The sequence below is a fragment of the Anopheles maculipalpis genome (assembly GCF_943734695.1).
Source record: "Anopheles maculipalpis chromosome X unlocalized genomic scaffold, idAnoMacuDA_375_x X_unloc_9, whole genome shotgun sequence".
In the NCBI taxonomy this organism is placed as follows: Eukaryota; Metazoa; Arthropoda; class Insecta; order Diptera; family Culicidae; genus Anopheles; species Anopheles maculipalpis.
In genome coordinates this window covers 7501-22342 of record NW_026060557.1, presented here as the reverse complement: position 1 = coordinate 22342, position 14842 = coordinate 7501, and positions in this window count along the sequence as shown.

Below are 14842 nucleotides of genomic sequence, written 5' to 3'. Positions count from 1 at the left end.
AATTTTGATTTCGTGTCTTACGTCCCTACATTAGACGACCTTGGATTTTCGTCGCCTGCACCGCCATGCAACTTTGATGGTCGGGTGACTTTTGCTATTTACCGTCGGAGATCACTTTTCATGATTAAGAATGCATCCTGAGACCGTTTTACTCAAAGTTAGAGCAAAAAAATTTTTTGTCCAAAAATCTTCCGTCGGTCATACCGGTACCCATGTCCTATGACTTGTACCAAGTTGTGAAGGGTACATTTTGACAAAAATCCAAAAAAATCTTTAAAAAGTCGCTATTGCTTATTGCATTCAGCATCGTTAGACGACTCTTATATGCCTTGGATGACCACTGTCTGATGATTATTTTAGATTTTATGCCAAAATTTTGATTTCGTGTCTTACGTCCCTACATTAGACGACCTTGGATTTTCGTCGCCTGCACCGCCATGCAACTTTGATGGTCGGGTGACTTTTGCTATTTACCGTCGGAGATCACTTTTCATGATTAAGAATGCATCCTGAGACCGTTTTACTCAAAGTTAGAGCAAAAAAATTTTTTGTCCAAAAATCTTCCGTCGGTCATACCGGTACCCATGTCCTATGACTTGTACCAAGTTGTGAAGGGTACATTTTGACAAAAATCCAAAAAAATCTTTAAAAAGTCGCTATTGCTTATTGCATTCAGCATCGTTAGACGACTCTAATATGCCTTGGATGACCACTGTCTGATGATTATTTTAGCTTTTATGCCAAAATTTTGATTTCGTGTCTTACGTCCCTACATTAGACGACCTTGGATTTTCGTCGCCTGCACCGCCATGCAACTTTGATGGTCGGGTGACTTTTGCTATTTACCGTCGGAGATCACTTTTCATGATTAAGAATGCATCCTGAGACCGTTTTACTCAAAGTTCGAGCAAAAAAATTTTTTGTCCAAAAATCTTCCGTCGGTCATACCGGTACCCATGTCCTATGACTTGTACCAAGTTGTGAAGGGTACATTTTGACAAAAATCCAAAAAAATCTTTAAAAAGTCGCTATTGCTTATTGCATTCAGCATCGTTAGACGACTCTTATATGCCTTGGATGACCACTGTCTGATGATTATTTTAGATTTTATGCCAAAATTTTGATTTCGTGTCTTACGTCCCTAAATTAAACGACCTTGGATTTTCTTCTCCTACACCGCCATACAACTTTGATGGTCGGTTGACTTTTGCTATTTACTGTCGGTGTTCACTTTTCGTGGTTAAATATGTATTCTGAGACAGTTTTACTCAAAGTTAGAGAAAAAAATTTTCTTCTCAATAAATCCCCCGAAACCAATGTCTTATACATTGAACCAGGTTATGAGGCGCACCTGTGTGTGAAGAGTTCTTCGTGTGGTTTATAGACATTTCAGGCACTTGGTATATAGTTTTGGTTTGTGCCCAAGTCCCGTACTTAGAGATATTTTTGGTTTCGGACCAACCAATTCGACTTGCCTTCATCTCTTGTTAGGTTTATAATATCAATACTCGAACTTATATGCATGTTCAGGGACATCATTTTAACTTTCGGTTTGCGCACAAGTCCCGAACTTAGTGATGTTTTTGGTTTTGGACCAACCAATTCGACTTGCCTTCATCTCTTGTTAGGTTTATAATATCAATACTCGAACTTATATGCATGTTCAGGGACATCATTTTAACTTTCGGTTTGCGCACAAGTCCCGAACTTAGTGATATTTTTGGTTTCTTACCAACCAATTCGACTTGCCTTCATCTCTTGTTAGGTTTATTATATCAATACTCGAACTTATATGCATGTTCAGGGACATCATTTTAACTTTCGGTTTGTACCCAAGTCCCGAACTTAGTGATATTTTTGGTTTCTTACTTACCAATTCGACTTGCCTTCATCTCTTGTTAGGTTTATAATATCAATACTCGAACTTATATGCATGTTCAGGGACATCATATTAACTTTCGGTTTGCGCACAAGTCCCGAACTTAGTGATATTTTTGGTTTTGGACCAACCAATTCGACTTGCCTTCATCTCTTGTTAGGTTTATAATATCAATACTCGAACTTATATGCATGTTCAGGGACATCATATTCACTTTCGGTTTGTACCCAAGTCCCGAACTTAGTGATATTTTTGGTTTCTTATCAACCAATTCGACTTGCCTTCATCTCTTGTTAGGTTTATAATATCAATACTCGAACTTATATGCATGTTCAGGGACATCATTTTAACTTTCGGTTTGCACCCAAGTCCCGAACTTAGAGATATTTTTGGTTTTGGACCAACCAATTCGACTTGCCTTCATCTCTTGTTAGGTTTATAATATCAATACTCGAACTTATATGCATGTTCAGGGACATCATATTAACTTTCGGTTTGTACCCAAGTCCCGAACTTAGTGATATTTTTGGTTTTGGACCAACCAATTCGACTTGCCTTCATCTCTTGTTAGGTTTATAATATCAATACTCGAACTTATATGCATGTTCAGGGACATCATATTAACTTTCGGTTTGTACCCAAGTCCCGAACTTAGTGATATTTTTGGTTTCCAACCAACCAATTCGACTTGCCTTCATCTCTTGTTAGGTTTATAATATCAATACTCGAACTTATGTGCATGTTCAGGGACATCATTTTAACTTTCGGTTTGTACCCAAGTCCCGAACTTAGTGATATTTTTGGTTTCTTATCAACCAATTCGACTTGCCTTCATCTCTTGTTAGGTTTATTATATCAATACTCGAACTTATATGCATGTTCAGGGACATCATATTAACTTTCGGTTTGTACCCAAGTCCCGAACTTAGTGATATTTTTGGTTTTGGACCAACCAATTCGACTTGCCTTCATCTCTTGTTAGGTTTATAATATCAATACTCGAACTTATATGCATGTTCAGGGACATCATATTAACTTTCGGTTTGTACCCAAGTCCCGAACTTAGTGATATTTTTGGTTTCCAACCAACCAATTCGACTTGCCTTCATCTCTTGTTAGGTTTATAATATCAATACTCGAACTTATGTGCATGTTCAGGGACATCATTTTAACTTTCGGTTTGTACCCAAGTCCCGAACTAAGTGATATTTTTGGTTTCTTATCAACCAATTCGACTTGCCTTCATCTCTTGTTAGGTTTATTATATCAATACTCGAACTTATATGCATGTTCAGGGACATCATATTAACTTTCGGTTTGTACCCAAGTCCCGAACTTAGTGATATTTTTGGTTTTGGACCAACCAATTCGACTTGCCTTCATCTCTTGTTAGGTTTATAATATCAATACTCGAACTTATATGCATGTTCAGGGACATCATATTAACTTTCGGTTTGTACCCAAGTCCCGAACTTAGTGATATTTTTGGTTTCCAACCAACCAATTCGACTTGCCTTCATCTCTTGTTAGGTTTATAATATCAATACTCGAACTTATGTGCATGTTCAGGGACATCATTTTAACTTTCGGTTTGTACCCAAGTCCCGAACTTAGTGATATTTTTGGTTTCTTATCAACCAATTCGACTTGCCTTCATCTCTTGTTAGGTTTATTATATCAATACTCGAACTTATATGCATGTTCAGGGACATCATATTAACTTTCGGTTTGTACCCAAGTCCCGAACTTAGTGATATTTTTGGTTTCTCACCAACCAAATCGACTTGCCTTCATCTCTTGTTAGGTTTATAATATCAATGCTCGAACTTATATGCATGTTCAGGGACATCATATTAACTTTCGGTTTGTACCCAAGTCCCGAACTTAGTGATATTTTTGGTTTTGGACCAACCAATTCGACTTGCCTTCATCTCTTGTTAGGTTTATAATATCAATACTCGAACTTATATGCATGTTCAGGGACATCATATTAACTTTCGGTTTGTACCCAAGTCCCGAACTTAGTGATATTTTTGGTTTCCGACCAACCAATTCGACTTGCCTTCATCTCTTGTTAGGTTTATAATATCAATACTCGAACTTATATGCATGTTCAGGGACATCATTTTAACTTTCGGTTTGTACCCAAGTCCCGAACTAAGTGATATTTTTGGTTTCTTATCAACCAATTCGACTTGCCTTCATCTCTTGTTAGGTTTATTATATCAATACTCGAACTTATATGCATGTTCAGGGACATCATATTAACTTTCGGTTTGTACCCAAGTCCCGAACTTAGTGATATTTTTGGTTTTGGACCAACCAATTCGACTTGCCTTCATCTCTTGTTAGGTTTATAATATCAATACTCGAACTTATATGCATGTTCAGGGACATCATATTAACTTTCGGTTTGTACCCAAGTCCCGAACTTAGTGATATTTTTGGTTTCCAACCAACCAATTCGACTTGCCTTCATCTCTTGTTAGGTTTATAATATCAATACTCGAACTTATATGCATGTTCAGGGACATCATATTAACTTTCGGTTTGTACCCAAGTCCCGAACTTAGTGATATTTTTGGTTTCTTATCAACCAATTCGACTTGCCTTCATCTCTTGTTAGGTTTATTATATCAATACTCGAACTTATATGCATGTTCAGGGACATCATATTAACTTTCGGTTTGTACCCAAGTCCCGAACTTAGTGATATTTTTGGTTTCTCACCAACCAAATCGACTTGCCTTCATCTCTTGTTAGGTTTATAATATCAATGCTCGAACTTATATGCATGTTCAGGGACATCATATTAACTTTCGGTTTGTACCCAAGTCCCGAACTTAGTGATATTTTTGGTTTTGGACCAACCAATTCGACTTGCCTTCATCTCTTGTTAGGTTTATAATATCAATACTCGAACTTATATGCATGTTCAGGGACATCATATTAACTTTCGGTTTGTACCCAAGTCCCGAACTTAGAGATATTTTTGGTTTTGGACCAACCAATTCGACTTGCCTTCATCTCTTGTTAGGTTTATAATATCAATACTCGAACTTATATGCATGTTCAGGGACATCATTTTAACTTTCGGTTTGCACCCAAGTCCCGAACTTAGTGATATTTTTGGTTTCTTATCAACCAATTCGACTGCCTTCATCTCTTGTTAGGTTTATAATATCAATACTCGAACTTATATGCATGTTCAGGGACATCATTTTAACTTTCGGTTTGCGCACAAGTCCCGAACTTAGTGATATTTTTGGTTTCTTACCAACCAATTCGACTTGCCTTCATCTCTTGTTAGGTTTATTATATCAATACTCGAACTTATATGCATGTTCAGGGACATCATTTTAACTTTCGGTTTGTACCCAAGTCCCGAACTTAGTGATATTTTTGGTTTCTTACCAACCAATTCGACTTGCCTTCATCTCTTGTTAGGTTTATAATATCAATACTCGAACTTATATGCATGTTCAGGGACATCATATTAACTTTCGGTTTGTACCCAAGTCCCGAACTTAGTGATATTTTTGGTTTCTTACTTACCAATTCGACTTGCCTTCATCTCTTGTTAGGTTTATAATATCAATACTCGAACTTATATGCATGTTCAGGGACATCATTTTAACTTTCGGTTTGTACCCAAGTCCCGAACTTAGAGATATTTTTGGTTTTGGACCAACCAATTCGACTTGCCTTCATCTCTTGTTAGGTTTATAATATCAATACTCGAACTTATATGCATGTTCAGGGACATCATATTAACTTTCGGTTTGTACCCAAGTCCCGAACTTAGTGATATTTTTGGTTTCTTACTTACCAATTCGACTTGCCTTCATCTCTTGTTAGGTTTATAATATCAATACTCGAACTTATATGCATGTTCAGGGACATCATATTCACTTTCGGTTTGTACCCAAGTCCCGAACTTAGTGATATTTTTGGTTTCTTATCAACCAATTCGACTTGCCTTCATCTCTTGTTAGGTTTATAATATCAATACTCGAACTTATATGCATGTTCAGGGACATCATTTTAACTTTCGGTTTGCACCCAAGTCCCGAACTTAGAGATATTTTTGGTTTTGGACCAACCAATTCGACTTGCCTTCATCTCTTGTTAGGTTTATAATATCAATACTCGAACTTATATGCATGTTCAGGGACATCATATTAACTTTCGGTTTGTACCCAAGTCCCGAACTTAGAGATATTTTTGGTTTTGGACCAACCAATTCGACTTGCCTTCATCTCTTGTTAGGTTTATAATATCAATACTCGAACTTATATGCATGTTCAGGGACATCATTTTAACTTTCGGTTTGCACCCAAGTCCCGAACTTAGTGATATTTTTGGTTTCTTATCAACCAATTCGACTGCCTTCATCTCTTGTTAGGTTTATAATATCAATACTCGAACTTATATGCATGTTCAGGGACATCATTTTAACTTTCGGTTTGCACCCAAGTCCCGAACTTAGAGATATTTTTGGTTTTGGACCAACCAATTCGACTTGCCTTCATCTCTTGTTAGGTTTATAATATCAATACTCGAACTTATATGCATGTTCAGGGACATCATATTAACTTTCGGTTTGTACCCAAGTCCCGATTTTAGAGATATTTTTGGTTTTGGACCAACCAATTCGACTTGCCTTCATCTCTTGTTAGGTTTATAATATCAATACTCGAACTTATATGCATGTTCAGGGACATCATATTAACTTTCGGTTTGTACCCAAGTCCCGATTTTAGAGATATTTTTGGTTTTGGACCAACCAATTCGACTTGCCTTCATCTCTTGTTAGGTTTATAATATCAATACTCGAACTTATATGCATGTTCAGGGACATCATTTTAACTTTTGGTTTGCACCCAAGTCCCGAACTTAGAGATATTTTTGGTTTCTTACTTACCAATTCGACTTGCCTTCATCTCTTGTTAGGTTTATAATATCAATACTCGAACTTATATGCATGTTCAGGGACATCATTTTAACTTTCGGTTTGTACCCAAGTCCCGAACTTAGAGATATTTTTGGTTTCGGACCAACCAATTCGACTTGCCTTCATCTCTTGTTAGGTTTATAATATCAATACTCGAACTTATATGCATGTTCAGGGACATCATTTTAACTTTCGGTTTGCACCCAAGTCCCGAACTTAGAGATATTTTTGGTTTTGGACCAACCAATTCGACTTGCCTTCATCTCTTGTTAGGTTTATAATATCAATACTCGAACTTATATGCATGTTCAGGGACATCATATTAACTTTCGGTTTGTACCCAAGTCCCGATTTTAGAGATATTTTTGGTTTTGGACCAACCAATTCGACTTGCCTTCATCTCTTGTTAGGTTTATAATATCAATACTCGAACTTATATGCATGTTCAGGGACATCATTTTAACTTTCGGTTTGTACCCAAGTCCCAAACTTAGTGATATTTTTGGTTTCTCACCAACCAATTCGACTTGCCTTCATCTCTTGTTAGGTTATCAAAATTTTTAATGCAATTGCATGTATTTTGTGAGCTTATGGGTGAGGGATTTATGTACCGGACTTAGAGAAATTTTTGAAGTCCAAACATTCAATTTGGACTCCATACTCCATTGCTCCTCTAAGAGGTACCTAGTACCCCGTAGCGAAGCAACCGTCACGTTTGAACTTTCCACTAGGAGGTGCAGCCATCACTCGACATGTTAATCATTATCACCCCATACTACTCTCTATATCCGGATACGGCGCTAACCCGATTGCTTGCCCCGACAGCAATCGACCCACTCGTAAGCGGGTTACCCGTAGGTAAGTCAACGATGCGTATTGCCCCCTTCAAGCAAACCGATCATCACTCCGTGGAGGAGTAATGACGGACCCGTACCGGTATCAACTGCATATGATCAACATTCTTATGAACCCACACACTCTTCGCTTATATGCTCAGTAACATTTCAATTCTCTCTCTGTCTTTCGTTTTCCAACTCATTCATCGTGCATACTGAACACACCCGGAAAGGTGCGACAGTACACACGAATACACCACCAAGCATGGGTCGCCTGAGAGGATCGATGCGAACGCATCTCTACAACTCGCAGCTCCCAGCCTGAAGTCCCGTCGTTTGCGGGCGGTCGGTAGGCATCGAAACTAGTCAAGTCCACGGTCGGCGAGGTCAGCTGCCACCAGTGTTCCCTATGGTCAGGTACTAACACGTGCGGTGCGACCCTGCGCGATGCGGCCAAGTCTAGAAGCGGGGATGAGGCGCCAGGCTGCGAGGCAGCGCCAGCGTATCTCGGAGGGTTGTTAGGCCCGCTAGCTTACGATTGCCTATGGGGGTTTGAAGCGCTATCAGCTCGGATTGGTTACGACCTTAGAGGCGTTCAGGCATAATCCAGCGGACGTAGCGTCATACCAAAGTCCGGTCGAACTAGTATTGAGCCAGTGGTCCGTACCTGTGGTTCCTCTCGTACTGCACAGGAATTCCGTTAAGATAGCACAAATGCACACACCAGTAGGGTAAAACTAACCTGTCTCACGACGGTCTAAACCCAGCTCACGTTCCCTTGAAAGGGTGAACAATCCTACGCTTTGGGAATTTTGCTTCACAATGATAGGAAGAGCCGACATCGAAGGATCAAAAAGTCACGTCGCTATGAACGCTTGGCGACCACAAGCCAGTTATCCCTGTAGTTGCGATCGGTCAGCCGAAGTGAGCAGACGTGCCTTTGCTGTGCTCCGTGAGGAAAAATTTTTTCGTGTTATTCAGTGAATACAATAGTTAGGGTGGTGAATTTACGTGTGCGGCCCCCGATCTTGGTCCTACGCCCCCCCTCCGAGTTTTTCCGGAAAATTCGGAAAATTGAGGGAGTTTTTCGCGGGATGGTTTTTCGCGAATATTAAGAAAAGTAGTGGACCGATCGGGCCAAATGAGGTCTCAAAAGAAGCGGGCCAGTGTGCCGCATGTTTTTGAGAAGGAAAAACTTTGAAAAGAATGGAGTTCAGTGATATGTGAGTGATTAAAAAGTGAAAATTGAACTTAAAATAGCCAGTGTAGCTTAAGAGCTAGAAGAGAGCCGCCATACAAAGATTTGTGCGTTTCTTGGAGGAGAACAATTCCAGAAAGTTTCAAGACAATCGAGTGAAAACTGGCGGAGTTACAGGGCGGCAAAGTTTCGCACCAAAAAAGGACGCCGTTTTTCGCCTTCCGAAAATGGCGGCGTGTGTGTGAAAAAAGCCGTTAAAAACCGTTAAAAAACCGTTAAAAACTGGTCCCTGTACCACCAACACCCGGACGGAACATTTTGTGCGGAGCACCCGGTGTTCGGACGGGTTGTTCAGAGTGTCCGCCCTGGTTTCCCGAGAGTTCCCGGCGGGCCCACTGGCCGCTTTTTGGAGGTTCGGCCGGCCAGTCAACCGATCCGGGCGTGCGACCCCTCCATCGACGCGTCTCGGTAAGTGGAAACTGGGAGTGACCATCCCGCCCCCCTCCCACCCACCCACCACCCACTGGAGCGGAAAAACACCCTCACAAACGGTTTTTCCGCGTTTTCCCGGGGAAGGAAGGGAGATAGCGACTTGGGGTCTTCGGTGGAGTTGTTCGGGTGGACCCCCCCCACCCACCCCCCTGGAAAACCGACCGATTTTCCACCACCAGGGGGCGCTACAGCCAGGAAAAGCCACCGGTTGAAGAGTTTTCCGACACTCACGGGAAAACCGGGCTTTTCCCGATAGGGGTTTATATGGGGCACGGAGCCCGATTTTAAAGAAGAATACCCCCCCGCAAGGATTTCCCCCCACCCCCCCTGGAAAATAGGGTTTTTCCGGGCAGCCCCCCTTTCCAAACTATCAACCGGACCCGGGCAAGTGGGGTGTCCAACGACGCAGCTCAACGGTACGAAGTGAAAGCACACCCCCCCGCACCGCCCCCACCTACCCCAACCACCCACCAACCCCCCGGAGCCGTAAAACCGGTTATCTTAGCGGTTTTCCGCAATTTTCCCGGGGAAGGAAGGGAGATAGCGTCTTGGGGTCTTCGGTGGAGTTGTTCGGGTGGACCCTCCCCACCCACCCCCCTGGAAAACCGACCGATTTTCCACCACCAGGGGGCGCTACAGCCAGGAAAAGCCACCGGTTGAAGAGTTTTCCGACCCTCACGGGAAAACCGGGCTTTTCCCGATAGGGGTTTATATGGGGCACGGAGCCCGATTTTAAAGGAGAATACCCCCCCGCAAGGATTTCCCCCCACCCCCCCTGGAAAATAGGGTTTTTCCGGGCAGCCCCCCTTTCCATACTATCAACCGAACCCGGGCAAGTGGGGTGTCCAACGACGCAGCTCAACGGTACGAAGCGAACGCACACCCCCCCGCCCCGCCCCCACCTACCCTCACCACCTACCAACCCCACGAAGCGGAAAAATCGGTTTTTTAAGCGGTTTTCCGCGATTTTTCCGGGGAAGGAAGGGAGATAGCGGTCTCGTGTGGAAGAGAAAGTTGCTCGTTAGGGAAATTTCCATCAATCCCCATCTTTAGAACCTGGATTTTCCGACTTCGGCCGGAAAAGTCAAATTTTCCGGGCACCATTTTCCGGCCGGATAGTACGAAGTTGGGTGTCCAGCGACGCGGCTTGGAGAAAGGAAGGTAGAAAACATCACCCCGCCCCGCTCCCACCTACCACCACCCCCCTGGAGCCGGAAAACCTGTTTCTCCGAGGGTTTCCGTTAGTTTTCCGGGGGAAGGAGCGGAGCTAGCTGATCCAGAGCCGCAGGGGATAGTAGGCGAGACCCATTACTCGCTTATGAGTGCGCCGTATAAATTACGGCCTAGAAAAGGGTCGGTGGTGGCTACCCAGCCACCAGTGTATGAGCGTCCGGCCACGCCCACGATGGAGCTTTGCTACTCCAGCGATGAAGATGAAATGAATAACACCATCATTGCGACGTCGGGGCGTGAGGCAGGGGAGGCGGTCATGGAGTTGGAGCAACCAACAGCCTTAGTGCTAACACCATCGGCATCTCCTGCTCCGGAGGCAGTTGGTGGGACCATCGACGCGGGAAGCTGGGCATTGCTGATGGCACAGCTGCAAAGTATCGCCGCCCAGCTCACAACCGCGCTGGAGGAGTTGCGTTCTTGTCGTGAGGAGAACTCAGCACTTCGACGCGAAAACGAGTTGTTGCGCACGGGCACTAGATCAGTGCTTGAGTTGCAAACTGCGGCGATACACGGCAGTAACCGGGAGTCTGCCCGGAAGCGTCTGCAGCGGCAAAGGCAGCGACAGCGAGAAAAGCAGCAGCAGCAGCAGCAGCAGCAGCAACGTCAGCTGCAGCAGCAGCAGCAGCAGCAGCAGCAGCAGCAGCAGCAGCAACGTCAGCTGCAGCAGCAGCAGCAGCAGCAGCAGCAGCAGCAGCAGCAGCAGCAGCAGCAGCAGCAGCGTCAGCAGCAGCAGCAGCAGCAGCAGCAGCGTCAGCAGCAGCAGCAGCAACAGCTGCGTCAGCAGCAGCAGCAGCAGCAGCAGCGTCAGCAGCAGCAGCAGCAGAAGCAGCAGCAGCAACAGCCGCAGCAGCAGCCGCAGCAACAGCAGCTCTGGACGACGGTGGTGAAAGGCCACTCGTCCAAGCGGCAATGCCACCAGCCGCAGCAGCAGCAGCAGCAGCAACAGCAGCGAGGCGAGCGATACGTGCCACCGCAGCTTCGCACACCGCAGCAGCAGCAGCAGCAACAACATCAGCAGCAGTCCAAGGGGCGTCCTGTACGACCTGACCGCATCGCGGTGGTTCCGGGTGCGAACAAAACCTGGACGGAGATGTACGTTAAACTACGTACGTCTCAGGAGCTGCAGGACGTCCGGGCGGACATCGGGATGGGGCGTCGGACCGCGCAAGGCCATCTGATAGTCCCGCTGCGCAAGAACGTGGACAGCGCGGAGCTGGCTCGCCGCATTCAGCTGGCGCTCGGCGAGGATGGCGTGGCCCGGGTCGTGACGGAGATGGGAGAAGTTCTCGTCACAAACGTCGACCCCTTGGCTCAGGAGAGCGACGTGGAGCTTGCCATCAAGCAGCAGCTAGGAGCGGAGCCGGGTATTGCGCGGGTCGAGCTGTGGGAGCTCCGCGATGGCACGAAGCGGGCTCGAGTGCGGCTTCCACTCGGAAAGGCTCGGCTTCTGATTGGCCAGAAGCTTACTCTGTGCCAGTGTGTAAGCGGCATCCGCGAGGTCCCGAAGAAGCCGCTTGATCTTCAGCGCTGCTTCCGCTGCTTACTGACGGGGCACCTGGCGCGAGATTGTCGTGCCCCCACTGACCGGTCGGGTCAGTGCCTGCAGTGTGGCGAGGTAGGCCACCGCATCAGCCAGTGCACCGCGGCGGCTAAGTGCATATTCTGCCAGGGGCCCCATCGCGTGGGCCATTCATCGTGCCCCCAGAACTTGCAATGGCGGGCGTAATGCGGGTGATGCAGGCCAACCTGGGTGGTGGACGCATCGCCCAGGACCTGGCCTTGCAGACAGCCCGCACAAAGCGGGCCGACGTGCTGTTGCTGTCGGAGGTTTACCGGCCTCCAGATGGTAGCGGTAACTGGGCGGTCGACTCGTCGGGGGGAGCAGCTGTGGTGGCGACCGGCCACCTCCCAATCCAGCGGGTCTGGCGCTGTGCCATGCCCGGATTGGCAGCAGCGCAGATCGGAGGGGTGGTTTACATCAGCTGCTACGCCCCTCCACGTCTCAACACCAGCGAGTTCGAGCAGTTACTGGAGGCGGTGGAGTTGGAGGCCCAACCTCACCCGCGTATCGTCTTGGCAGGCGATTTTAACGCCTGGAACGAGGAGTGGGGCAGCCAGCGTTCTACCTGGCGCGGTGAAGAGCTGCTTGATACCGTCAGGCAACTGGGCCTTGTGGTCCTGAACCAAGGCTCGGTCCCGACGTTCGTGGGCAACGGAGTCGCCACTCCCAGTGTCGTGGATGTGTCTTTTGCGAGCGCATCCATCGCTCGTCCGGACACTTGGGAGGTGGCTGCAGACACCGCTGCGTGCCACTACACGGCATCGGACCATCAGTATATCTTCTTCACCGTGGGGCCTCTAACTCGTGACCAGCAGCAGCGACAACAGCAGCAGCAGCAGCACCAGCAGCAGCAGCAGCAGCAGCAGCAGCAGCAGCAGCAGCAGCAGCAGCAGCAGCAGCAGCAGCAGCAGCAGCAGCAGCAGCAGCAGCAGCATCAGCAACAGCAGCAGCAGCAGCATCAGCAGCAGCAGCAGCAGCAACAGCATCATCGTCAGCGGGGACAGGGGTCCTCAACGTCGTCCACCACTTTCCGGCACGCTGGCCGTAGATGGAAGACGACGCAGTTTTCGGTCGAGGCATTCACAGCCGCACTCCAGACGGCCGGATTCCCGGAGCGAGCCGTGAGCCAGGAGGGGATGGTCGCTGCCATGTTCGATGCATGCGACGACACGATGGAGCGCGTCACCGTGTCACATCGTGACCCCCATCGCGACCTCTTCTGGTGGACCCCGGAGATTCTGCGTCTTCGGGAGGAGTGTGCGGCTGTGCACGAGAGAATGCTTCGTACGACCGATCTGCAGGAGCGCAGCGTCGTGGCCGCACATCATCGGTCGGCGAGGAGAGCGGTGGAGAAGGCTGTCCGGGCCAGCAAGCGTGCACAGCTTGATGAGCTGATACAACAGGCGGAGACCAATGAGTTTGGGGCCGGTTACCGGGTGGTAATGTCTCGCCTTCGTGGCAGCTTTGTGCCACCGGAGACAGACCGTGCCGTACTGGAACAGATTGCCAACGATCTGTTTCCAACTCATCCGCCTGTTGTCTGGCCGGACTCCGAATTGCCGAGTGCGGACACCGAGGAGCAGAGGACATCGCTGACCCCCGTTACTGCGGACGAGCTGCTTAGCATCGTGGGAACAATGGCGAACAGGAAAGCGCCTGGATTGGACGGTATCCCCAATGCTGCGGTTAAGACGGCAATTAGGAAGTACCCGGAGGTTTTCGTCCGTTTGTACCAGGACTGCCTGGACCGGGGTGCGTTTCCAGCGCCCTGGAAGAGGCAGCGCTTGGTGCTGCTGCCAAAGCCTGGCAAACCTCCCGGGGAAAGCTCCTCCTACCGGCCGCTGTGCATGCTTGATGCACTCGGCAAGGTGTTGGAGCGCCTAATCCTTAACCGGCTGAACGAGTTCCTGGAGGAACCAGATGCGGAACGATTATCGGACGAACAGTACGGATTCCGGCGGGGCAGATCCACCATCAGTGCGATCCAGCGTGTTGTCGAAGCGGGCAGGAAGGCCATGTCCTTTCATCGTACCAATGCCCGAGACAAGCGCTGCCTGATGGTGGTTGCCCTGGACATCCGCAACGCGTTCAACTCCGCGCCTTGGCAGGCCATCGCCAGCGCGTTGAGGGACAAGGGGGTACCGTTGTCGCTGCAGAGGATGCTGAAAAGCTATTTCGAGGATCGGCGACTGGTTATCGACACCAGCGAGGGCCCCGTCGAGCGCAGCATCAGCGCGGGAGTTCCACAGGGTTCCATATTGGGACCCACGCTGTGGAACGTGCTGTACGACGGGGTCCTGGGTGTCCAGTTGCCTGAGGGGGCCGAGGTTATTGGCTACGCCGATGACCTTGTAGTCTTGGTCCCCGGAACGACACCCCAAGCCGCTTCCTCAACTGCTGAACGCGCCATCGCGGCGATCACGACCTGGCTGGACCGGAACCGTCTTTCGTTGGCTCCGGAGAAGACGGAAATGACGCTCATCTCCACCCTGAAGCGCCATCCGGTCGTCAGTATCAACATCGGGGGAGTGGTCGTGCAATCCCAGCGCTCCATCCGCTATCTTGGAGTTTGGTTGCACGACCACCTGTCATGGTTGCCGCACGTTCAGCAGGTTGCAGCGAAGGCCATGAGGGTTGCGGAAGCCATCACGCGCCTCATGCCGAACCACAGTGGCCCGAAATCGTCACG